This window comes from Cetorhinus maximus, chromosome 23 (genome assembly GCF_964194155.1).
Source record: "Cetorhinus maximus chromosome 23, sCetMax3.hap1.1, whole genome shotgun sequence".
Taxonomy (NCBI): Eukaryota; Metazoa; Chordata; class Chondrichthyes; order Lamniformes; family Cetorhinidae; genus Cetorhinus; species Cetorhinus maximus.
In genome coordinates, this window is record NC_135901.1 from 29,070,835 (window position 1) to 29,094,866 (window position 24,032).

General features: G+C 45.0%; 6 protein-coding genes across 9 annotated transcripts in view; 2 read left to right on the forward strand and 4 right to left on the reverse strand.

The window, feature by feature from the left end:
* LOC144697284 (uncharacterized) overlaps positions 1–24,032 on the reverse strand; it is a 555,771-nt gene that overhangs the window by 441,847 nt on the left and 89,892 nt on the right. The gene's annotated exons all lie outside the window — the stretch shown is intronic.
* The window catches only part of LOC144697128 (uncharacterized), a 386,815-nt gene that overhangs the window by 259,104 nt on the left and 103,679 nt on the right, over positions 1–24,032 (forward strand). The window lies entirely within an intron of this gene.
* LOC144697251 (uncharacterized) overlaps positions 1–24,032 on the reverse strand; it is a 248,138-nt gene that overhangs the window by 99,726 nt on the left and 124,380 nt on the right. The gene's annotated exons all lie outside the window — the stretch shown is intronic.
* The window catches only part of LOC144697178 (uncharacterized), a 685,261-nt gene that overhangs the window by 87,969 nt on the left and 573,260 nt on the right, over positions 1–24,032 (reverse strand). The window lies entirely within an intron of this gene.
* Positions 1–24,032, forward strand: part of LOC144697083 (uncharacterized) — a 134,801-nt gene that overhangs the window by 85,962 nt on the left and 24,807 nt on the right. The gene's annotated exons all lie outside the window — the stretch shown is intronic.
* The window catches only part of LOC144697947 (uncharacterized), a 97,532-nt gene that overhangs the window by 39,932 nt on the left and 33,568 nt on the right, over positions 1–24,032 (reverse strand). The window lies entirely within an intron of this gene.

A 24,032-nucleotide genomic window follows, 5' to 3' on the forward strand; every position in this document is an offset into this window, starting at 1 on the left:
TAACATGATGTTTGGTTTGAGATTTCTGTCTAAAATCCTTCCCTTCTAATAGCCTGTAAAAGGAGTTTACAAACGTCATTACTATCAGGACAGGGTAGAAATTCAGAACAGACAATTCTAGTTGTTATGGAACATTCTTTCCTCTCTCGCTCCACACACTCTCCCTCCATTCTCACTCTGCTGCACCTAATTCTCCTGAAGGTGCCGATTCACAATGATTATCAGATCGATGCTCACTATTTCCTCTCCTGGATACAAAGAACTGAAAATCTTCATGCAGCTCTCTCGGCTACATATATATGGACTGGTCTAAAATGTGTTTGACATACAGTGTTGTATTCCCCGATTAGAGATAGAGGGTGGATGTGAGCAAGACCTTTTATTAGGCAGCGAGCGGTCTTGACCTGGAACTCGCTGCCTACGAGGGTGATGGAAGTGGAGACAATCATGAATTTGAAAATGGAATTGGATGGGCAGTTGAAGGAAATAAACTTACAGAGGAACGGGGATATAGAGGGGGAATGGGACTGAATGGGTTGCTCTACAGAGAGTTGCCGAATGCACTCATCCTGTACTACAATGGTTCCTTTATTCATTCATGGGATGTGGGCATCACTGACGAGCCCAAAACTTATTTCCCATCCCTAATTTCCCTTGAGAAGGTGGTGGTGAGCTGCTGCTGCTAGAAGTGACTGGAAATATACACAGTACTATATCAAAAAGGAAGAAATAATAATAAATGGACTCGATTCCTGAACCAGAAATAATATATTTAATGTGTACCACAAAACAACACTAGACATATTTCTGTCTTATGTGAATTTATTGTCCCCTTAAATGTCAGCCATCTCCTGGGGAAACCACCCCTTTAATTGTGAACATTAGGAAAGAGACCATCCTTTTAGCCAGACAAATAAATGTGTCAAGCTGAGGGAGCAAAGGATGTCAATGTCTTTAAGAGAGAGAGAGAGGGCCAACCTTTCCAGAGTCTGCACCCTCCCTGGATTCACTTCCTTTCCCTTCAGTTCCTGCAAGTCAACAATTTCCCCCCAGAATGAGAAAAGAAATGGAAAGGGGGAGAAAAGAAAGTGTTTTACTCACAGATGTTGGACACAGGAGGAAGTTTTAGTCTGTGTGAAGCTCAATCTGCATTCACACAAAGCCCGCGCCCTGATTGGCTGGAGGACCAGAGTCCTTCCGGTCCTCCAACTTATCCCATTGGTTAATCTCCAGTGTGAAGACAATGGGGGCAGCGGAAGCATTCGGGGGCGCAGGAGACCCTTTGACCCTCATGACTGATGAGCGGTTAGCCAATGGGAAGAGCCATTGTTCGCACATGCGCAACTTCCCCCTCCCTCGGACATGCGCAGTCCCGGGCCGCCCGCCCGGCGGATAGAGCGGTTTCCCCTGAGCGGGGGATTGTGGGAGATGCGGCCGCCATTATTCCTCCGGAGCCCAGTCTCCAAACTCCTGGGACTGGGATGGAAAGTGGGAGTGGGGGGCGCAGTGACCCTACCCTGACACAAAGTACATGTGGGTATTCACTGGATTTGATTGTGACATCCCCTTCGGAGAGGAGAATTAGGAAAAAATTAGGAGGAGGAACGTAGGATTAATTAGGGTTGCAGTCAAGAGGGTGGAGGGAGTGTGTGGGGGACGGAGATTTGTAGTTGCAGAGAGAGGAGGATTCTCTCTCACATAATCTATGACAACTAACATGATGAGTTCTGAATTTCTATCCTGTACAGACAGTGATAACTTGATGATGTAAAGCTTGCTGCCTCCCTTCGTAATCTTCAAGTGCTCGATCAGGTCAGTCCTCAGCCTTCCCTTCTCAAGACAGCAATGCCCCAGCCTGTTCAATCTTTACTGTAACTTAAACACTCTCAGTTCTGCTATTGTCCTTGTGAATCTTTCCTGCACATTCTCGAGTTCCCCTCTGTCCTTATTATAATGATGGAGACCCAGAACTGTTCACACTATTCCAAGTCTGGTCCAAGCAAGGCTCGATACAAGTTTAACATGACTTCCTTGCTTTTCAATGCTATTTCTTGAGAAAGAACGCTCATTATCAGGCCTTGGAAAGGGTGCAGGAATTTAGTACGGTGCCAGGAATGAGGAACGTCAGTTATGTGAAAACACTGGAGAGGCCGGGGTTGTTCTCCTTAGGGTCGTGAAGGCTAAGTGGAGGCGTGATAGAGATGTTCAAGATCGTGAATGGTTTCCATCAAGTAAATAAAGAGAAACTGTTTCCATTGACAAAAGGGTTGTTAACCAGAGGACACAGATTGAAGGAGATTGACATAAAAGCCAGAGGGGAAATGAGGAAGATAAATCTTAAGACAGTGAGGTGTTGTGATCTGGAATGCATTGCCTGAAAGGCTACTGGAAGCAGATTCAACAAAGGGAATTGGACAAATAATTGAAGGGGGCTAGTTTGCAGGGCTCAGGGCGAAAGGGGAGGATAGTGGGACTAATTAAGCAGCTCTTTCAAAGAGCCACGATGGGCCAAATGGCCTCAAAGGCAATTGGATAAATACTGAAGGGGACTAGTTTGACAGTAACTTTCCCTTTCAAACCTTGTGTTGCCTATAGTGTCAGCCAGGGCTCAGTCGATCGCTCTTTCACCTCTGAGTCAGAAGGTTGTTGGTTCAAGTTCAAGTCCCAGTCCAGGGACCTGAGGACAAAAATCACATCCAACATTCCAAATACCAGCATGGAAGGAGTGCTGCACTGTCAGAGTTGCTGTCTTTGGATAAGATGCTAACCAAGACCCTGTCTGCCATCTTGGGTGGATTTATAAGTTCTCATGACCACTATTTCGAATAAGATGGAAGTTACCCCCGGTATCCTAGCCAATATTTTTCAATCAACATCATTAAAAACATCTCATCCATTCATTCTCACATTGCAGTTTGTGGGATCTTGCTGTGTGTAAATTGGCTGCAGTCTTTCCTATATTAGAATGGTGACTACACTTCAAAAGTACTTAATTGTCTGTAAAGCACTTTGGGATGTCATGTGGTCAGAAAAGAAACTATGGAAGTGCAAGTTTTTAAATTTAAGATTTATATTACCTTGTTATCTGAAATTTAATTGATTTCAGCCACCCACAACTTGCCATTTAATAAATTCACTTTGGTTCAGTCAAGACTTTAGCCAATTAATGCAAAGGCAGAATTCTCTGGATAGTAAATTTAAAAAGAAGTGTATTAAAAGAAAAATGTTTACTAAACAACTTGAAGACATTGACTTTTACAACTTCATGTGGATGATCAGTCCATAGCAGCGTAACCCTCTCTGGTTCCTTCTTTGACAGTAATTATTGTGGAATTCACCGTCGGGAGTCTGGTTCTTTCTTTGACAGTAATTTCCTTGGAACTCAGCCTCGGGAGACTTCAGTACTTGGCTAGCAAGGAAGACCTTCAGAACCTCTACTTTTATCCCCAAAGTGTCCATGACCTCACGTCAAAGTTGGGTCAGTTGTAAGGTGACAATTGGTCAATTTGGTTACTAGATTAATTTAATTGGATCCCCAATTACTTACACCATCTTCTCTCATTATCTTAGACAGGAATACAATAGAACTGTTTCATACTATCTTTATCTGATTCTATGTCTTATTCGTACAGTTTCAAATTTTGAGGCTAATCAGAGCTTGAAGATCTCTCTTACCAATACATTTACCTTCATCGCACATTCTTTACATACACAGAAATTAAGGTTTTACATTTTTACAGCAAATAAAACTCACTCTTTTACAATAACGTTTGATTCATTATTGATTCATTAACTGTAGCTCAATTAAGGCTCGCTACTTATTCAATCATCTGCTGCTGACTGGCAGTTAATTAAAACAGTAATTGCTGAAAAAAGAGACATGTTGAAGCTTTTCATCTTGCACTCATCAGGACATTTGCAAGAATACCAAACGTAAAGGAAACAAAAATTTATACTTCATAAGAGAGGGCTGATTGATTGGAAAGTAGACACTGACTGGTAGAGTCATTGCCGTGGAGAATGCAGTAGTCCACTGACCACTGACAGTTAACCGCCAAGCTTTGTTTAAATTTAAACCAGATAGTTGTCTCTGATTGGTCACGGCATTCACCTGGGGGAGGAACCAGAGCACTGGTGTCATCTGTTTTGTTCAGTTGAAACGGGCGAAAGTGTGCTCATGTTCTGTCTGCAAAGAGCAGGGCCCTGTGTATTAATATATGTCGCTTCCAGTACACGTGAGTGTGTCACACTGCGAGCCCGACTGACAATCTTAAACTGGTTGTCAGCACAAATCTCAGAACATTCAGGATTGTTTAGCAAGTGTTGTCCAATTGTGGAATCACATCTAATGTTGGTCACTGTGTCTTGAGTTTTGTAAAACTCAGTATAACTGAATTTCATTACTTAATAATTATCTGTTTCATCACTGGGCTTTTAATACAAGATCAATATATTAATGAAGAAAAGTTACAGGGTGTGAAACAGCTGCAGGAAGTCTTATGTGAGAGTTAAAATGGTTTCCTTGACCTTGTTACTTATAACAGTGAATACAATAAGAAAGTGATTGACTTTTAAAATTAATTGTGATTACCCATCCCTACCTCCAGTTTCCGATATTACAACAGTGACCACACTTCAAAAGTGCTTCATCGGCTGTAAAACGCTTTAGGAGATCATGAGAGGTGCTATAGGAATGCATTTTTTGCCAATTGTCCACAAATGTGGATATATTACACTCGGTTCCCAATTCAACATCATTAATAAAGATGGAATCTTAATTTTGTGGAATAACTGTGCCTTTGAAATAATTTCAAATACTCTGTGAAAATACAAACACACTATACCCTGACTAGAGTCTAACCATGGTTCGAAACAAGTTGAACATAACCTCCCTGCTTTTCAAATCTATCCCTCTAGAATGGAACCCTATATCTGGGCCCCACACATTTGGAAAGATATGAAGTTTTTAGAGAGGTACAGAGGAGATTTAAGAGAATGGCACCAGGGATGAAGGATTTCAGTCAGTTGGAGAGATTGGAGCAGCTGAAATTTCTCTCTTTCAACCAAAGAGTCATTTGGCAGAGGAGGCCATTCAGCCCTACAGAGAGCCCACTCTCTGTAGAATAAACCAGACAGTCCCAGTGCTCGCTTCTATCCCCTTGGCCCTGCATGTCTATTTCTCTCAATTGCCCAACCAATTCCATTTTGAAATCGTTTATTGTCTCTCCATCCACCACCCTCATAGGCAGCGAGTTCTAGGTCATCACCGTTCATTGTGTAAAAATATTCTTCCTCACATTCCCCTGCATCTCCTGCCCAAAACCTTAAATTTATGTTCCCCCTCATCCTTGCACCATCAGCTGATGGGAACAGCTTTTCTTTGTCCACCTTATCTAAACCTGTCATAATCTTGTACACCTCTATCAAATCTCCCCTCAACTTCCTTTGCTCCAAGGAGAACAACCCCAGCTTCTCCAACCTAACCTTGTCACTAAAGAGCAGAAAAGTATATATCTATAAATAAATATATATAAAGAGTGATGTGACTGCTGACGAGAGCGTTTGTTTGAACTGCAGGCACAAGTGTGACATTTGGAATTTGAATCTTTCCTGAATGTTCTGGAACATTTCTTTGCAGCCTGGACTTTTCTGGAATCATCCCAGACTGCTGTTCGTCATCAGCCAGTCAGTAAGAACTTGAATCTTTTACCATTATGTGAAAAGAAACAAAAACACATCTTTCCACATTGAGACTTTTAATCACTGAAGTGTTTTTTTTTGCTCACTGCGATTGAGAGTTGGAATTTTGTGGACAACTTTTCCCCTGATGAAGCAATAGAAATTTACAGGGAAATAGAAATTGTGAAATGTGTTGGGAATATAACCTCAGAAGGGGTAAATAAGCCCCAGTGAATGATCCTCAGTGGAGGAAAATTGAATCCAAGTAATTTCTCAACCGTCATATCATCAGCATCGTTTTCAGTTAATTTTGTAACATTACACAAACACCCTCAGGAAAGGAGCAGTTTTTGAAACACAGAAGGTCACCCTCAGCAAAGGAGATCAAAAAGACGATTGCTACTTTATCTGATTCCATAACAAAGACAACAGATCCTCAAAAAGGGGAAAAGTTGTTGATCTGGCAAGATCATCCTGACCGGAAAAAGCATCCTCGGAAAAGGAGTAAATTCTGAAACACAAGGACCATCCTCAACAGAAGAAACCAACAGCCTCGAATAACACCCTGAACCATATTGGGGCAGCTCAGTCCCATCGGAGAAAAGAATTTTATCACACAAAAAGCCGGCCTCAACGGAAAAGTCCAACAAACTCTAGCAGCAGATAGGATCTATTTTAAGGGTGGGTCCCATTTGAATTGGTTTCTTAGTATACGAATATGTACAAAATATTTTGGTCAAAAACTTTTCTCAATTTATCAAGATTATTTCCGTTTTTGTCTCCTTTTGTTCTCTATCCATTTTTAAAAAAATAACCAGAACTAGACTAACCCACATCCTGAATTCCCTACCGTAACCTCCTCATCAATTTCCTGGACAGGCCTCGAAGGCAAGGCAAACTCTACAATGGGGATGAATTCCATCTCCACTCCCACTGATCCAAAAGAGAATTTTGCAACGTCAGTAAGATTAATGTATAAAATGATTCAAACGATCCACCGTTTAATGTGATTGGGAGAAGAAGAAACTCTTTCGAGTTATCAACAGTCACAGATTGCAACTCTTTCGAGTACAATCACAGTTCTTGGTTTCCGGGAGTGGGACATGAACCCACAACCCTCTGATTCAAAGGCGAAGGTGCTATGAACTGAGCCACAGCTGACACCTCTTGGGAGAAGAAGAAGGTGCCCAGAAGGGAATTTGGAGATGAGCAGAACAATTAACACGATCAATAAAACCTGCGAACCTCACAGAGGAAACCACAAAAAAACTGGCAACAAATTGAGAAAATTGGGCCGGCGAAACGAGACGAATCCTCATTGAACATTCCACAACAAATCGAAAGGAACGAGATAATAAACAGAAGGAAACCATTCAAACTAATAGATTGGAGGAGGCTGTTTCAAAGGCATCAAACTGGGATAAAAAGAACCTGAAAGAAAAATTTAGCTTTAGAACAATTAATGAAATTTAAAAAACCATACCTTGCGCCTGCTTTTGGAAACTGAGGTGTCCTGTTGTGATGGGTCAGGGTGGGGCGCTGTCCCAGAGCGCGAATGGCCAAAGCACACTTCCAACCACACCACCAGTGAACAGCTGGAAGACGGGCTAGGAACACCAGAGCCTGAGTTGCCAAGGTCTCAGCACTCAATAGGTCAGGTTTCATCAAAAAGGATTCAAAATAATCCAACAAATCCACCTCAGACAATGATTCTCCAGAGCAGTCCTCGTGACACCGAGACTTTCTCTGTTCCAAGAAAGGAAGATATGTCCAGACTCAGAAAACAAATCAGAGCCAGAATTGACATCACAAACAGTCCTTCCACAATTGCCTCCGTCAATCTAATGAATGGTTCTGTGAAAAAAATGTATTCTGATGACTTAATTACAAAACAACTTCCATTACAAGAACAGGAATTCGATAAAATTAAACATCAAACCACAAAACACGTAATGGAAGCATCCAAACCCAAAAATATTAAACATCCAACAAAATTTCCTCATACCAAAGCCACAAAAAGCCCAACCAATCCATTTCGTATCAAATTTCCAAGGGAACCACCAACCTACCATGAAATAATGGGAAACCATTCGAGACCATCAACCCAACTGAGACAAAGTAAAATCCAATACCCATCAGCCCGAGGTCAATTACAGACCCCAACATGTACCCTAAGGAAGGGAGTACAGCCCAAAACACCGATCAGAGCAGCAACCAATAAAAATGAACCCAATACACGGGCCTCTGGGGGTGGAGACTGGAGTCAGTCACATTTACAGAGAATAACAGACAATATCGAACCATCAGTGACTCCAATGCAAACTGTGGAGTCCCCTTTTCTGGAGCTGGGTCCACTCCAGCTACAGGGAGGGGTTCCCAGTGATATTGAAATGAGCATCTTGACAGCGCCGATGGGAGCGGCGAACATAACATATCGAACAATACTTGCTGATCCTGAGCCGAGCACCCGAACAGACCCCACAGAACTTAGAGATTCCCCCACCCACACCCCCCACACATTTTCAACACCTGAACAAACCCCACAGAACTTACAGAGATTCCCCCTGCACCCCCCACACACTTTCAACACCTGATCAGACAAGTTGGAATTGAGCGAAACCATTAAAGTCCCCAATCCAGGCAACAGGTTGGTCCGATGTGGCTCAAGGGTCTGAAGGTAGTGAGACCGACGAAATACAAATACCTTCCCAGAAATATGAATCATCTAATTCACTGACCACAACATCGAAATGGAGACCTAGCCAACAAAGTAAAATAATAAACACAGTCACAAAACACCCCAAATACAAACGAAAAAAATAGAATCTGGACAATAATCCCAGGTAAACTGATGCTAATAATAGGGGATTCCAACCTCTCCAGGATTCAAAATTGCCCCAGTACAATAACTCAAACTGATTGCTTCCCAGCAGCCAAATGTATACATGTGACGGCGATCTTAGATAAACTACACTGCTGCCTAAACATAAAACAAGTAATAATTTCAGTTGGAATAAATAACCAAACTCAAACACCTCTCACCGCAATTAAACTAATTCAAATACTATGAAAAAGGGTGAAAAATAAATTTCCAAATGCCCAGACCGGGATCCCTGAACTAAACTATAGTAAAAATCTCCCACAATCGCCAAAGGACACAATCATGGAATTAAACCAATATATTAAAGAACAAACACATATCCCAGCAAAACCAAATATATCCTTTGGAGTAGAATCTGACAACATCCATTGGACTCAAGATACAACGATTTCTATTATCAACAGCTGGATAAAGTGTTTAAACTAAAAGGGAATCAAATGCTAGAAAATGAGCCTCTAAATCTAAAGGAAACAATGATGAACATTTCTAAAACATTTAAACCCACATTAATACAGGAAAAAGTCCAAAACAGAGGCTTAACTTTAGTCCCGGTAGTGAAACAGCATCAAATACAAATTCAAACAGACTTAGACACATTTTACAGATAAATTAAACTTCGAGACTTTTTCGGTGTCTCAATCTCAGATAGGCAACAATTTACACCCAAATCAGACTGGATTCCACTGAAAAGTAAAATAAACCCAAAAATATTTCATTTCATCAAAACAACCCAATCAGAAACCAAGACGATTCCCCATTGAAAGGATAAATAAAACCTCACGAGAAGAGAAAAACAAGCACTTGGGTAATTAACATCCCACACAGATATTGTTCTAAAACCAGCGGATAAAGGCAGCGATATTGTTATCGTGGATCGACAACAATACCTTTTTGAAGCTTATAGACAATTGAACAGTATAAATTACTATCCCAAATTGACTAAACCCATATATCAAGAAACACAGAAACAGGTTACAGACGTACTGATAAGACTTAAAAATTCAAAATACATGAATCAGAAACAAATGGAGTATCTAAGGGGACAGCACTCACACATGTGAAAAAGTTACAGACTCCCCAAAATACATCAACATCCAGATACATGGACAATAGCAGGCCACATACCTCCAGGTAGACCAATTATTTTGGATTGTGGTTGTGAATCACACAAAATAGAAGCATACATCGACTCATATTTAAATTCCTTAGTCCACAAATGTCCAAGATACATGTCATTTTGTAAAAATTGTGAATTCAGTTACCATAACCCCAGATAGCATACTATTTATGATGGATATAGACAGTTTATACACAAATATAGAAACAGATATAGGAATTCTGGCTGTTCAAAATGCCTTCGAGAATTATCCGCAACTGGATAGACCAGACAAAATTATAATCTGATTATTACACCTAGGACTAACCAAGAGTGATTCTGAATTTAACAAAAAATATTATCTTCAAGTTAAAGGGATGGTGATGGGTAAAAAATATTTGCACCATCGTACGCTAATGATATATGGCAGAATGAGAGGAAACTGTTTTTAAAAAAAGTTCCCAGGAAACCATTACACTATCATAGATCTTTCGATGATATAAGGGGAGTTTGGTACCATAGCCAGTCAGAATTTGAGGATTTTGTCCACATTCTTAATAATCATCATCCATCTATAAAGATCCAAATCACAACCAATAAAGAAAAGATCAATTTCCCAGACACAACAGTATTCAAATTGGAACAAAAAGATGATAAACATAAATTAGCAACAGAAGTTTTCTTTAAAACAACAGAAACACACACACACTCTCACATATCCAAAGTCACCATGCTAAGTGTACTTTCCCAGGATTAATCAAATCACCACTGGTGAGATTCCATCACATTTGTACAAAAATGCGTGGGGGTAGGTTTCAGAACCTGAGAAGTCATTACAGCAAAATTATCTCTGCAACACACGTGGAGAAAATGAAAATACATTTTCAAACCCTGGGACAGGCAGTCAGCAGCACCCCAGCTCCAGGAAGCCGGGAACAGCAACACCCCAGAGGGGGTGAGTTTTGGAGAAGCTTCTCCAGCAAAGGTCATCTCAAAACCCGCTCTCTACGTGAACCTCCAGATGCCACCTGAGCAGAACACTGCCAAGGAGATCTACCTCAGCCCATCCAAAGTGAAGGAATTTGAGCTCACTACGGGTATGAAGGAGCAGACTAAGGGTCTGGGACTCTCAGAGACAGTGAGTTTGGTAGGAGAATAAATGCTTTAAAATGGGTTTAAAGATTGTATCCATAAATGTGCGTAGCATTAAATCTACTACGCGATGTGTTGCGACCTTGGACTACCTAGCCAAGGTCAAAGCTGACCTGTTGTTTCTGCAGGAGTGTGCGATACCGCACCTCAGCTCCTACAGGCAATGGTCACGATGGTGGTCCCATGGGCCATCGATCTGGTCGGGCGGAAATGACTCTCGTCCCTCCGGCCTGGGTATTCTGCTGCGGGGAGGCAACTTCACCGTCTCCGAGGTTAAGGAGGTGGTGGGCGGGCGACTCCTCGTAGCAGACGTAATGTACAAGAACGCTCCACTCCGGTTAATTAACGTGTATGGCCCGGCACATGGGGCTGAGCGGCTGGAGGTTTTTCAGCAGCTCCCACTGCTGCTGGCGACCTCCAGGCCGGTCATTCTGGGCGGTGACTTCAACTGCATCATCGATGCGGCTGGACGATCCAGCAGGGCCGGCAGCAGATTGGACGCTACGTCCAGATCCCTGATGGAAACAGTTAAGGATGCCAAGCTGCACGACGTCTTCAGCAACCCTGCAGACGGAGCGCAGCGTAGATACACCTGGTCGCGGCCAGACGGGTCCATTCGTTCCAGGATAGACTTCCTGTTTGTGTCCCGTGCATTCACAGTCAGATCCACCGACGTCAAGCCGGTGTTCTTCTCTGACCACTGCCTCCTACTGGCGGACTGCCACTTGGAGAAGGACCTGAGGGTGGGCAGGGGGGCATGGAAGCTAAATGTGCAACTGCTGACCCCAGAGAACATTGAGGAGCTCAAGAGGGATTACAAAGGTTGGAGAACCGTGAAACCCCTCTTTGAGTCCCTGACACACTGGTGGGAAGCGATCAAGGGAAGCATCAAGAGGTTTTTCATCCTCAAAGGCACCCAGAAAGCTAGAAAGGAACAGAGGGAAATGTCCCGACTCCAGAAAAACATGCAGAATCTGCTCCGGCTGCAGTCGATGGGGGTCGATGTCAAGGAGGAGCTCCAAGAGGTGAAGAGCCAGCAAGCCTCGCACTTTGCCTCGGAGGCCTCCAAGATCATCTTCCGTTCCAGAGTCCACTCCGTGGAGCAGGATGAGACGTGCTCACGTTTCTTCTTCCAAAAGGTACACAGAGAGAGCTCTGTGATCAGCAGCCTGAAGGAAGAAGACGGCTCAGTAAAGTCATCACGGTCCGACATTTTGAGGATCAGCAAATCCTTTTATGCCGGATTGTATGACGTGAAGCCCACGGACAGCACGGCCTCCCAGTCCTTCCTGTCCTCTATCACGGAGGTCTTAGACCACAGTACGCGGGAGAGCCTGGACAAACCGCTAACTCCTGATGAACTGACTAAGGCCCTCGAGTCCTTCGAGAAGAGTAAAACTCCCGGAAGCGACGGCTTGCCGGCGGAGTTGTATTCGGCTCTGTGGGACTTGATCGGCCCAGACCTGCTAGGAGTGTACGAGAGTATGCTCCTGGCCGGTAGTATGTCAGAATCCATGAGGAAAGGCATCATCACCCTCATCTACAAGCACAAGGGGGAAAGGGAGGAAATTAGAAATTGGCGACCCATTTCACTGTTGAATGTGGACTATAAGATTCTGTCCAAGGTCATCGCCAATCGGGTCAAATCCGCTCTGGAATTGGTGATTCACCCTGACCAGACCTGCTCTGTGCCAGGCAGGAAGATCTCTGACAGCCTCGCGCTGCTCAGGGATACGATTGCCTATGTACAGGACAGGGGTGTGGATACCTGCCTCATCAGCTTGGATCAGGAGAAGGCCTTTGACAGAATATCGCACACCTACATGGGGGATGTGCTCTCCAAAATGGGGTTTGGGGAGGGAATTCGAAATTGGATCCAACTGCTCTACACTAACATCAGTAGCGCAGTCTCAATCAATGGGTGGGAAACAGATAGCTTTCCGATTAAATCTGGAGTCAGGCAGGGCTGTCCTCTCTCGCCTGTCCTTTTCGTGTGTTGCATAGAACCCTTTGCCGAGTCCATCAGGAAGGATCCGGGCATAAGAGGAGTGACGATCCCAGGCAGTGGAGGCACTCAGGTAAAAGCCTCCCTGTACATGGATGACGTCGCCGTCTTCTGCTCGGATCCGCTGTCGGTGCGCAGACTGATCCACATCTGCGACCAGTTCGAACTGGCCTCGGGAGCCAAGGTAAACCGTGGGAAGAGCGAGGCCATGTTCTTTGGGAACTGGGCTGACCGATCCTTTGTCCCCTTCACTGTCAGGGCTGACGGCCTGAAGGTGCTGGGGATATGGTTCGGAGGGACCAGGGCATGCGTTAGAAACTGGAAGGAGCGAGTGGCTATGGTGAAAAGGAAACTGGGCATGTGGGAGCGACGCTTCCTCTCCATTGCGGGTAAGAACCTGGTCATCAGGTGTGAGGCGCTCTCGCTGTTGCTGTACGTGGCGCAGGTCTGGCCCATTCCAGACTCCTGCGCGATGGCGATCACTCGAGCCATCTTCCGCTTTATCTGGAGGTCGAAAATGGATCGTGTCCGCAGGGACGCGATGTACAAGCCTCTAGATAAAGGGGGAAAAAACGTGCCCAACATCGCCCTCATACTGATGGCCACCTTTGTGTGTGGCTGCATCAAGCGGTGCGTAGACCCTCAGTACGCAAACACCAAGTGTCACTACGTGCTGAGGTTCTACCTGTCCCCGGTGTTGCGAAGGATGGGTCTGGCCACGCTGCCGCGGAACGCTCCAAGTAGTTGGACCGTGCCGTACCACCTGTCCCTCGTTGAAAAATTTATGCAGAAAAACACCTTTGACCACAAATCTATCAGGCAGTGGTCAGCACGTAACGTCCTAGAGGCCCTGAGGGAAAAGGAGAGGGTGGACCCTGTGGGATGGTTCCCCGAGCAGACTGTCAAAGTCATTTCCAACAAGCACCAAGACGTAGCTTGGCTGGTGGTGAGAAAGGCCCTCCCCGTCAGATCCTTCCTACACGCCAGGAGTCTCACCCTCTCTGCACGTTGCCCTCGAGGTGGCTGTGGTGGGGAAGAGACCGTTGTTCACCTCCTTGTGGATTGTGCCTTTGCAAAGAAAGTCTGGAGGGAGATGCAGTGGTTGCTGTCGAGGTTCATCCCGAGCAGTTCTGTGACACAGGACTCTGTGCTCTACGGGCTGTTCCCAGGGACACACACCGAGACAAACATCAACTGCAGCTGGAGGATCATCAACTCGGTGAAAGACGCGCTTTGGTCTGCCCGAAACTTGTTGGTCTTCCAGCACAAAGAGTTGTCCCCGACCGATTGTTGCGGACTGGCACAATCCAAAGTCCAGGACTACGTGCTGAGGGACGCACTAAAGCTTGGGGCAGCTGCCGCAAAGGCGCAATGGGGAAGGGTCGCTGTCTAAGACCTTTCTGCCACAGCGCACCGAGGGACTGGGAACTGTTTAGAGCCCCTCGGGCTGTACAGCTCAAAATGAAAGGCTGTAAATGATTGTAATATTGTTTGTACTGATGCACCTGCTGATACATTTTGTAAAAGTTTAACCTGGATTGTACCCTTGTAATGGTGTTTTTGAAATGGTTTGGAATGTGATTGAAGATATTTTATGAATAAAGTATATTTTTGCCAAAAAAAAAAAAAATCAGCAGCACCGAGAAGACAGTATGAGAGGAGGACCCTGGGACAGGCAGTCAGCAACACCTAGAGGAGAGTGTGAGAGGAGGACCCTGGCACAGGCAGTCAGCAGCACCTAGAGGAGAGTGTCAGAGGAGGACCCTGGGACAGGCAGTCAGCAGCATCTAGAGGAGAGTGTGAGAAGAGGACACTGGTACAGGTAGTCAGCAGCACCTAGAGGAGAGTGTGAGAGGAGGGCCCTGGGATAGGCAGTCAGCAGCACCTAGAGGAGAGTGCGAAAGGAGGACCCTGGTACAGGTAGTCAGCAGCACCTAGAGGAGAGTGTGAGAGGTGAGCCCTGGGACAGGCAGTCAGCAGCACCTAGAGGAGAGTGAGAGAGGAGGACCTGTTTCTACCTGTCAGAGCTTAAGTGCGATGTCAAAAGGAAAACAGGTAGGTGATTGGTGGGTATCTCTTCCATGTCTCTTTTGATTGGCCAAGTGGTTTAAATCAGGAGAGGTTATTGCAGCTGAAGACGACAGTTAAAAAATTCACTTTTAAAATATTTAACAAATTAATTAATTAAATAGAATAGAGGCGCACTGGGCAGGCGATGTGTTGCAGCTGTAGTATGTGGGAGCTGGTGGACACCGATGCGATCCACAGTGACCATATCTGCAGCAAGTGTTGGCTGCTCGAGGATCTTCGGCTCAGAATTGATGAGCTGGAGTCCAAGCTGTGGACACTGTGACACATCAGGGAGGAGGAGAGTTACCTGGACACTGTGTTCCAGGAGACAGTTCACAGAATCACACAGTGCAGAAGAGGCCCTTAGGTCCATCAAGTCTGCACTGACACGTGAGAAACACTTGACCTACCTACCTAATCCCATTTGCCAGCACTTGACCCATAGCCTTGAATGTTATGACGTGCCAAGTACTCATCCAGGTACATTGTAAAGAATATGAGGCAACCCGCCTCCACCACCCTCCCAGGCAGTGCATTCCAGACCGTCACCACCCTCTGGGTAAAAAGGTTTTTCCTCACATCCCCCCAAACTTCCTGCCCCTCACCTTGAACTTGTGTCCCCTTGTGACTGACCCTTCAACTAAGGGGAACAGCTGCTCCCTATCCACCCTGTCCATGCCCCTCATAATCTTGTACACCTCGATCAGGTCGCCCCTCAGTCTTCTCTGCTCCGACAAAAACAACCCAATGCTATCCAACCTCATCCCAGGCAACATCCTGGTGAATCTCCTCTGCACCCACTCCAGTGCAATCACATCCTTCTTATAATGTGGTGACCAAAACTGCACACAATACTCCAGCTATGGCCTCACCAAGATTTTGTACAACTCCAACTTGACCTCCCTACTTTTGTAATCTATGCCTCGATTGATAAAGGCAAGTGTCCCATATGCCTTTTTCACCACCCCACTAACATGCCCCTCCGCCTTCAGAGATCTATGGACACACATGCCAAGGTCCCTTTGTTGCTCAGAACTTCCTAATGCCATGCCATTCATTGAATACTTCCTTGTCAAATTACTCCTGCCAAAGTGTATCACCTCACACTTTTCAGGGTTAAATTCCATCTGCCACTTATCTTCCCATTTGACCATCCCGTCTCTATCTTCCTGTAGCCCATGACACTGTTAACTGCCTAGCCAATCTTTGTGTCATCCACAAACTTACTAATCCTACCCCCCACATAGTCATCGATGTCGTTTATATAAATGATGAATAATAGGGGACCCAGCACAGATCCCTGTGGTTCGCCACTGGACACTGGCTTCCAGTCACTAAAGCAGCCTTCTGTCATCACCCTCTGTCTCCTGCAACTAAGCCAGTTTTAAAATCCACCTTATCAAATTACCCTGTATCCCATGTGCATTTGCCTTCTTTATAATTCTCCCATGTGGGACCTTGTCAAAGGCTTTGCTGAAATCCATATAAACTACATCAACTACAAATACCCTCACCTACACATCTGGTCACCTCCTCAAAAAATTCAATCAAATTTGTTAGGCATGACCTCCCTCTGACAAAGCCATGCTGACTATCCCTGATCAAACCTTGCCTCTCCAAGTGGAGATAGATTCTCTCCTTCAGAATTTTCTCTAATAGTTTCCCGACCGCTGACATGAGACTCACTGGCCTGTAGTTCCCTGGCTTATCTCTACTGCCCTTCTGAAATAGCGGAACCACATTAGCTGTTCTGCAGTCCTCTGACACCTCCCCTGTGGCCAGAAAGGAATTAAAAATTTGGGTCAGAGCCCCTGCGATCTCCTCCCTTACCAGTCTGGGACAAAAATCATCCGGACCTGGAGATTTGTCCACTTTTAAGCCTGCCAACGCCTCCAATACCTTGTCACTCTATATCAATTTGCTCAAGAACCTTGCAGCCTCTCTCCCCGATTTTGATACCTTCATCCTCATTCTCTTGGGTGAAGAAGGATATGAAGTATTCGTTCAACACTCTAGCGATGTCCTCTGGCTCCACCCATAGATTGCCCCCTTGGTCCCGAATGGGCCCTACTCTTTCCCTGGTTATCCTCTTCCCATTGATATACTTACAGAATATCTTGGGATTTTCCCTACTTTTACCAGCCAGAGCTTTCTCATATCCCCTCTTTGCTCTCCTAATTGCTTTCTTAAGCTCTACCATGGTCATCCATGGTTCTCTGGGCTTGTTACTCCTTCCTATCACCCTACAGGGAACATTTTGAGCCTGTACCCTCCCCATTTCCTTTTTGAACACCCCCTGCTGTTCCTCTGTAGATTTCCCCACAAGTAGCTGTTCCCAGTCTACCTTGGCCAGATCCTGCCTTATCTTACTAAAATCCGCTCTCCCCCAATCCAAAATATTTTTTTGAAACTTCTCTATTTCTTTGTCCAAAACAAGCTTAACACCCCTTAGATTAATTACAGCAGAGTTGGACCGTGGTCAGGGACAGGAGGGTGTGACTGTGAGTGAGACAGGTATGCGGATCCAAACTTTAGATTTGGAGGAGCCTCAGGCAGTGCCCTTGTCCAATAGGTACGAGGTTCTTGCTCCCGGTGGTGTGGGCGAGGGCACAAACTGCAGGAAGGATGGGCGAACTCACCACAGCCATTCAAGTAGGGGGAGAAAAGAGAAATGTAGTAGTAATAGGGGATAGCATATTTAGGGGAATAGAAACTGTTCTCTGCAGCAAAGACAGGGAAGCCCAAAGGCACTGTTGCCTACCTGGTGCCACGGTTAAGGACATCTCTTCTGGGTTGGAGAGGAACTTGGAGTGGGAGGGGAAGGATCCAGTTGTTGTGGTCCATGTAGGTACCAACAATGTAGGTAGGACTGAGAGAGGTTCTGCTGAGGGACTACGAGCAGCTCGGGACTAAATTAAAAAGCAGAACCACAAAGGTAATAATCTCCGGATTACTACCTGAACCACGTGCAAATTGGCATAGGGTAAATGAGAACAGAGAGGTAAATGTGTGGCTCAAAGATTGGTGTGGGAGAAATGGATTCCAATTCATGGGGCACTGGCACATGGGGCACTGGCACCAGTACTGGGGAAGGAGAGAGCTGTTCTGTTAGGACGGGCTTCATTTGGACCATGCTAGGGCCAGTGTCCTGGCGAATTGTATAACTAGGGTTGTAGATAGGGCTTTAAACTAATTAGTGGAGGTGAGAGCTCAATTGAAGGGAAGTTTAAAAAATCAAAAAGAAACGAGAGAGCAGAGGCGCAGGGTAGTGAAGAGATGAACGATAATGCAAGTATAACAGGAAGGGGCAGAAAAGATAAGCAGAAGAGTTAAGCGGAAATCAGAACCACAATGAGTATTAATGGTAAAAAGTCAAAGCTTAAGGCTCTTTATCTGAATGCAAGCGGCATTTGTAACAAGGTAGATAAGTTGACAGCACAAATAGAAATAAATGAATATGACTTGATGGCTATTACAGAGATGTGGTTCCAGGGTGACCAACACTCGGGGACTTAATGTTGAAGGGTATTCGACGTTCCTGGAAAATAGGCAAAAAGGAAAAGGAGGTGGGGTAGCTTTGTTAATAAAGGAAGGTATCAGTGCAGTGGTGAGTAGTGATATAAGTGCAATAGATTGTGATGTGGAATCAGTTTGGGTGGAAATAGGAATAGCAAGGGGAAGAAGTCACGGGTGGGAGTCGTCTATAGGCCCCCGAAGAGTTGCCTCACTGTAGGATAAAGTATAAATCAGGAAATAATGGAGGCGTGCAAGAAGGGCACTGCAATTATCATGGGTGATTTTAATCTGCATATTGACTGGACAAACCAGATTGGCAGGGGTAACATGGAAGACGAATTTGTAGAGTGCATCAGGGATTGTTTCTTAGAGCAATATGCACAGAACCTACCCGGGAGCAGGCTATTTTAGATCTAGTAATGTGTAATGAGGTGGGTTGAATAACAGATCTCATAGTTAAGGATCCTCTAGGGGGCAGCAATCACAAAATGGTAGAATTTCAAATTTAGTTTGAGGGTGAGCAACTCTGGTCTCAGGCCAGTGTCCTCAACATAAATAAGGGCAATTACAGAGGTATGAAGAAAGAGTAGTCTAAAGCAGGTTGGGATAATAGACTAACGGGAAGGTCAGTGGATGCGCAGTGGCAGACATTTTAGCAGATATTTCATTACGCTCAGCAAAAATTTATCCTGGTCAAAAAGAAGGACGCGATGAGAAGGATGAATCACCCATGGTTAACAAAGGTGCTCAAGGAGAGTATCCAATCAAAAACTAAGGCATACAAAGCGGCGAAAACTAATGATGGGCCAGAGGATTGTGAATTTTTTAGGAACTAGCAACGGATGACTAAAAAGCTCATAAAGAGAGACAAAATTAATTATGAAAGTAAATCAACAAGAAATACATTTTAAAAAATACAACAAGAGCTTCTACAGGTATAAAGAAGAAAAGAACTTCGAAGCTATGCAGCCCATCTCCATGGCAATGTAGCACACTTTGGGAAGTTCCAAACAGAGATGCAAACTAAATAGCTTTTGCCTTTAAAAGACTCTTTGATATGATGATCCATATGAAATATGAACCAATATATTTGCAACAAGGTTCAAAGAGCATCAGCCCACTGGAAGCAAAGTCGTGAGACCAACCAGTCCAGCAGAAAGAAACCCTCCAACCCTCCCAATTCACCAAGTGTCAGAATGAACATGGTTCAGCCCTAAAAACAAAAAACTACTGCGGATGCTGGAAATCCAAAACAAAAACAAAAACAGAATTACCTGGAAAAACTCAGCAGGTCTGGCAGCATCGGTTGGGAAGAGAAGAGTTAACACTCCACCCTGTTCTCTTGCCCACATGTCTGTCCTTGGCTTGCTGCATTGTTCCAGTGAAGCTCAACGCAAACTGGAGGAACAGCACCTCATCTTCCGACTAGGCACTTTACAGCCTTCCGGGCTGAATATTGAATTCAACAACTTTAGATCTTAAACTCCCTCCCCCCATCCCCACCCCATTTCTTCCCCCTCCCTTTTGTTTTTTTCAATAATTTATATAGATTTTTCTTGACCCACCTATTTCCATTATTTTTAAATCTACAACTAATACCTTGTCAATCTTGCCACCCCACCCCCACTAGAGCTGTACCTTGAGTGTCCTGCCATCCATTCTAAATTAGCACATTCTCTTAGATAATATCACCACCTTCAACACCTCTTTGATCCTTTTGTCTGTGACATCTTTTGATTCTCTGCTCCTATCACTGCTTGCTTGTCCCTACAACCACCCCACCCTCAACTTCTCTCCCCCCACCCCACCCCCCACCTTAAACCAGCTTATATTTCACCCCTCTCCTAACTACACTCAGTTCTGTTGAAGGGTCATTGGACTCGAAATGTCAACTCTTCTCTTCTCCACCGATGCTGCCAGACCTGCTGAGTTTTTCCAGGTAATTCTGTTTTTGTTTTTGTTATGGTTCAGTCCTGGATGTGATGAACAGCATCAATAGCAGCAGAGTCCAACCCCTGTAATCACTTGTGAACTCGCTGGTGTCTCAGCAAGTGGGATGAATGAGGGAATCCCTTCCCACACTCAGAGCAGGTGAACGGCCTCTCATTGGTGTGAATTCGCTGGTGCGTCAAGTAGGCTGGATGATCGAGTGAATCCCTTCCCACACTCCGAGCAGGTGAATGGCCTCTCCCCAGTGTGAACTCGTTGGTGTGCCAGCAGGCTGGATGGATCACTGAATCCCTTCCCACACACGGATCAGGTGAAAGGCCTCTCCCTGGTGTGAACTCGCTGGTGTTTGAGCAGGTTACATGACTGAGTGAATCCCTTCCCACAAACAGAGCAAGTAAACGGTCTCTCCCCAGTGTGAATTCGCTGGTGATTCCGTAGGTTGGGCAGTTCACTGAATCCCTTCCCACACTCAGAGCAGGTGAACGGCCTCTCCTCAATGTGAATGCGCTGGTGAGTCAGCAGATGTGATGAATCCTTGAATCTCTTCCCACAATTAGAGCAGGTGAATGGCCTCTCCCCAGTGTGAACTTGTTGGTGTTTCAGAAGATTCGCTGAGTGTGTGAATCGCTTTCCACATACAGAGCAGGTGAGCGGCCTCTCCCCGGTGTGAACTTGCTGGTGTGATATCAGATGGGATGAATTACTGAATCCCTTCCCACACTCTGAGCAGGTGAATGGTCTCTCCCCGGTGTGACTGCGTCGATGAGTTTCCAGCTCAGATGGGAACCGGAATCCCTTCCCACAGTCCCCACATTTCCACGGTTTCTCCATGATGCAGGCGCCCTTGCGTATTCCTAGGTTTGACAATCAGTTGAAGCCTTGTCCACACACACAGAACATGTGTACAGACTCTCCCCGCTGTGAATGGTGTGATGTTTTTTTAGGCTGTGTAACTGGTTAAAGCTCCTTCCACAGTCAATGCACTGGAACACTCTCACTCAGGTGTCTGTGTCTCGGTGCTTTTCCAGTCACACTGATGTTTAAAACCTTTTGAAGCAGACAAACATTTCTCTTCCTAGATACAAAAGTCAATGATATTTAGATCCTGATGAATCGAGTGACTCTGTCAGATTCTGGCTTGACATTTGGTTTGAGATTTCTGTCTGCAAATTCTCCGCTTCTAACTTCCTGTAAAAGGAATTTATAAAAGTCATCACTGTCAGTACAGGATAGAAATTCAGAACCGACAATTCTAGTTTCTATGGAACATTTTTTTCCTCTCTCCCAAAAAGCTGTCAATCTCCGTCCCACCATTCTCACTCTGAATGAAGTCTTCAGGTAGGTGAATATTTGGGCCCTTTGTGGAGGCCACTACTAGGCCCTATTTCTTCAATCATTGAGCTAGTAGGCTTTTTGTCAAAGCAACAGGGATTATCTCATCCCTCTCCTGGTGGTCCTTTGGGGTGATCTTGTGGTTACCTAAAATACACCCCCCCAATTCTCCTGAAGTTGCTGATTGATGATCTACAGGTCCAAGCTCGTCACTCGTGTCCAGGACATAGAGACATGAAAATCTTCTTTGGGCTGCCCACCGAATGGAAATACCTCTGTATCACTGGATGTAAAATGGGTGTAATCCACAGGACTCTTTCACTGGGTTAAGATGCAGGCAATGCAAGGAAGAACTTCATTTAGGTAGCGAACGGGCATGACATGGACCTCGCTCTCCACAAGGGTGGTGGAAGCAGAGAATTTCAAAATGAAATTGGATGGGTGCTCAAAGGAAATAAACTTGCAAAGAAACGGAGATATAGAGGGAGAATGGGACTGTCTGGATTACTCTATAGAGAGTTGGCATGGACTCGAGTTGCCGAATGAGCTCCTTTTGTGTTGTATTGACTCTATAACATGAAATATGTAGTGTCGCTCCAGTACTATAATACAAGACTATAAAAAATAATCAATGAATTTTATTACAGAACCTCAAATAATATATCTAATATATACCATATAACACTAGACATATCTCTGTCCTATATTAATTTACTGTCCCCTTAAATGTCATCCATCTCCTGGGGAAACCATGCCTTTTATTGTGAACATTAGGAAAGAGATCATCCTTTCAGCCAGACAAATAAATGTGTCAAGCTGAGGGAGCAAAGGATGTCAATGTCTTTAAGAGAGAGAGACATGGACCAACCTTTCCAGAGTCTCCACCCTCCCTGGATTCACTTCCTTTCCCTTCAGTTTCTGCAATTCAACAATTTCCCCCCAGAATGAGAAAAGAAATGGAAAGGGGGAGAAAAGAAAGTGTTTTACTCACAGATGTTGGACACAGAAGGAGGTTTTAGTCTGTGTGAAGCTCAATCTTCATTCACACAAAGCCCGCGTTCTGATTGGCTGGAGAACCAGAGTCATTCCGGTCCTCCAATTCTTCCCATTGGTCAGCCCCTCAGCATGGCGGGAAGGGGCAGGCTCTCCCCTGCACATGCGCAGCTCCCCCTCTCCCGAGCTTTCCGAGCGGCTTCTCGCTCTGGCCGGAGCCATCAGCCAGTTTCCTGGAGATCTTAGAGATAAAAACAAAAAACTGCGGATGCTGGAAATCCAAAACAAAAACAGAAACAGAAATACCTGGAAAAACTCAGCAGGTCTGGCAGCATCGGCGGAGAAGAGCACAGTTGACGTTTCGAGTCCTCATGACCCTTCAACAGAACTAAGTAGAAATAGGAAAAGGGGTGAAATATAAGCTGGTTAGGGGGTGGGGTGGGGGGAGGGGAAGAAGGGAGGAGGGGGGTGGTGTTGTTGGGACAAGCAAGCAGTGATAGGTGGAGATAACCAAAAAATGTCACAGACAAAAGAACAAAGAGGTGTTGAAGGTGGTGATATTATCTAAAGGAATGTGCTAATTAAGAAGAGTGGAGAGCAGGACAAGCAAGGTAGCTCTAGTGGGGGTGGGGTGAAATAAACCATGGGTGGAATACATTTAAAAATAATGGAAATAGGTGGGAAAAGAAAAATCTGTATAAATTATTGGAAAAAACAAAAGGAAACCTTGGAAACCTTGGTTCGAGCAAGTGGAGGGGGAGGGGGAACAATGGGTGTGGGCGGGGCTCCCGTGTCCGCGCTCCTGGTCTGCAGACTGGAACCCGTGGACGTCACCACGGAGCAGAGTGTTTCCTATTGGCTGATTCAGGCAGGGTTTCATTGTGGACGTCACAATGCGGAAGTTGGACAATGAGCTTCAGACTAAAACTTCCTCCTCTGGGCAACATCTGTAAGGAAATCAATGTTTCCCCCTTTCCATTTCTTTTCTCATTCCCCTTCTGTATCCCGTTCCCCTGCAAGTTTATTTTCTTCAAGTACCCATCCAATTTCATTTTGAAATCACTGATGATCTCTGCTTCCACCATCCTCATAGTGAGTGAATTCCAGATCATGTCCACTTGCTGCCCAAACGAATTTCTCCCTCATCCCCCAGGTAGCTCTCAACACGTAGTGCAGTCCTGTATATTGCACACATTTTTAGTCCACTGAGCATATATATTGTGAAATTATTGATTGCCTCTGCTTCCACGACCGTCATAGGTAGTGAGTTGCAATCTGTCTCTGGGCCCTGGACAGGAAGCAGTGAGCATGGATCTGTCGATCAGTGTGAGTCAGCACCTTCAGGAGAATTGGGAGGG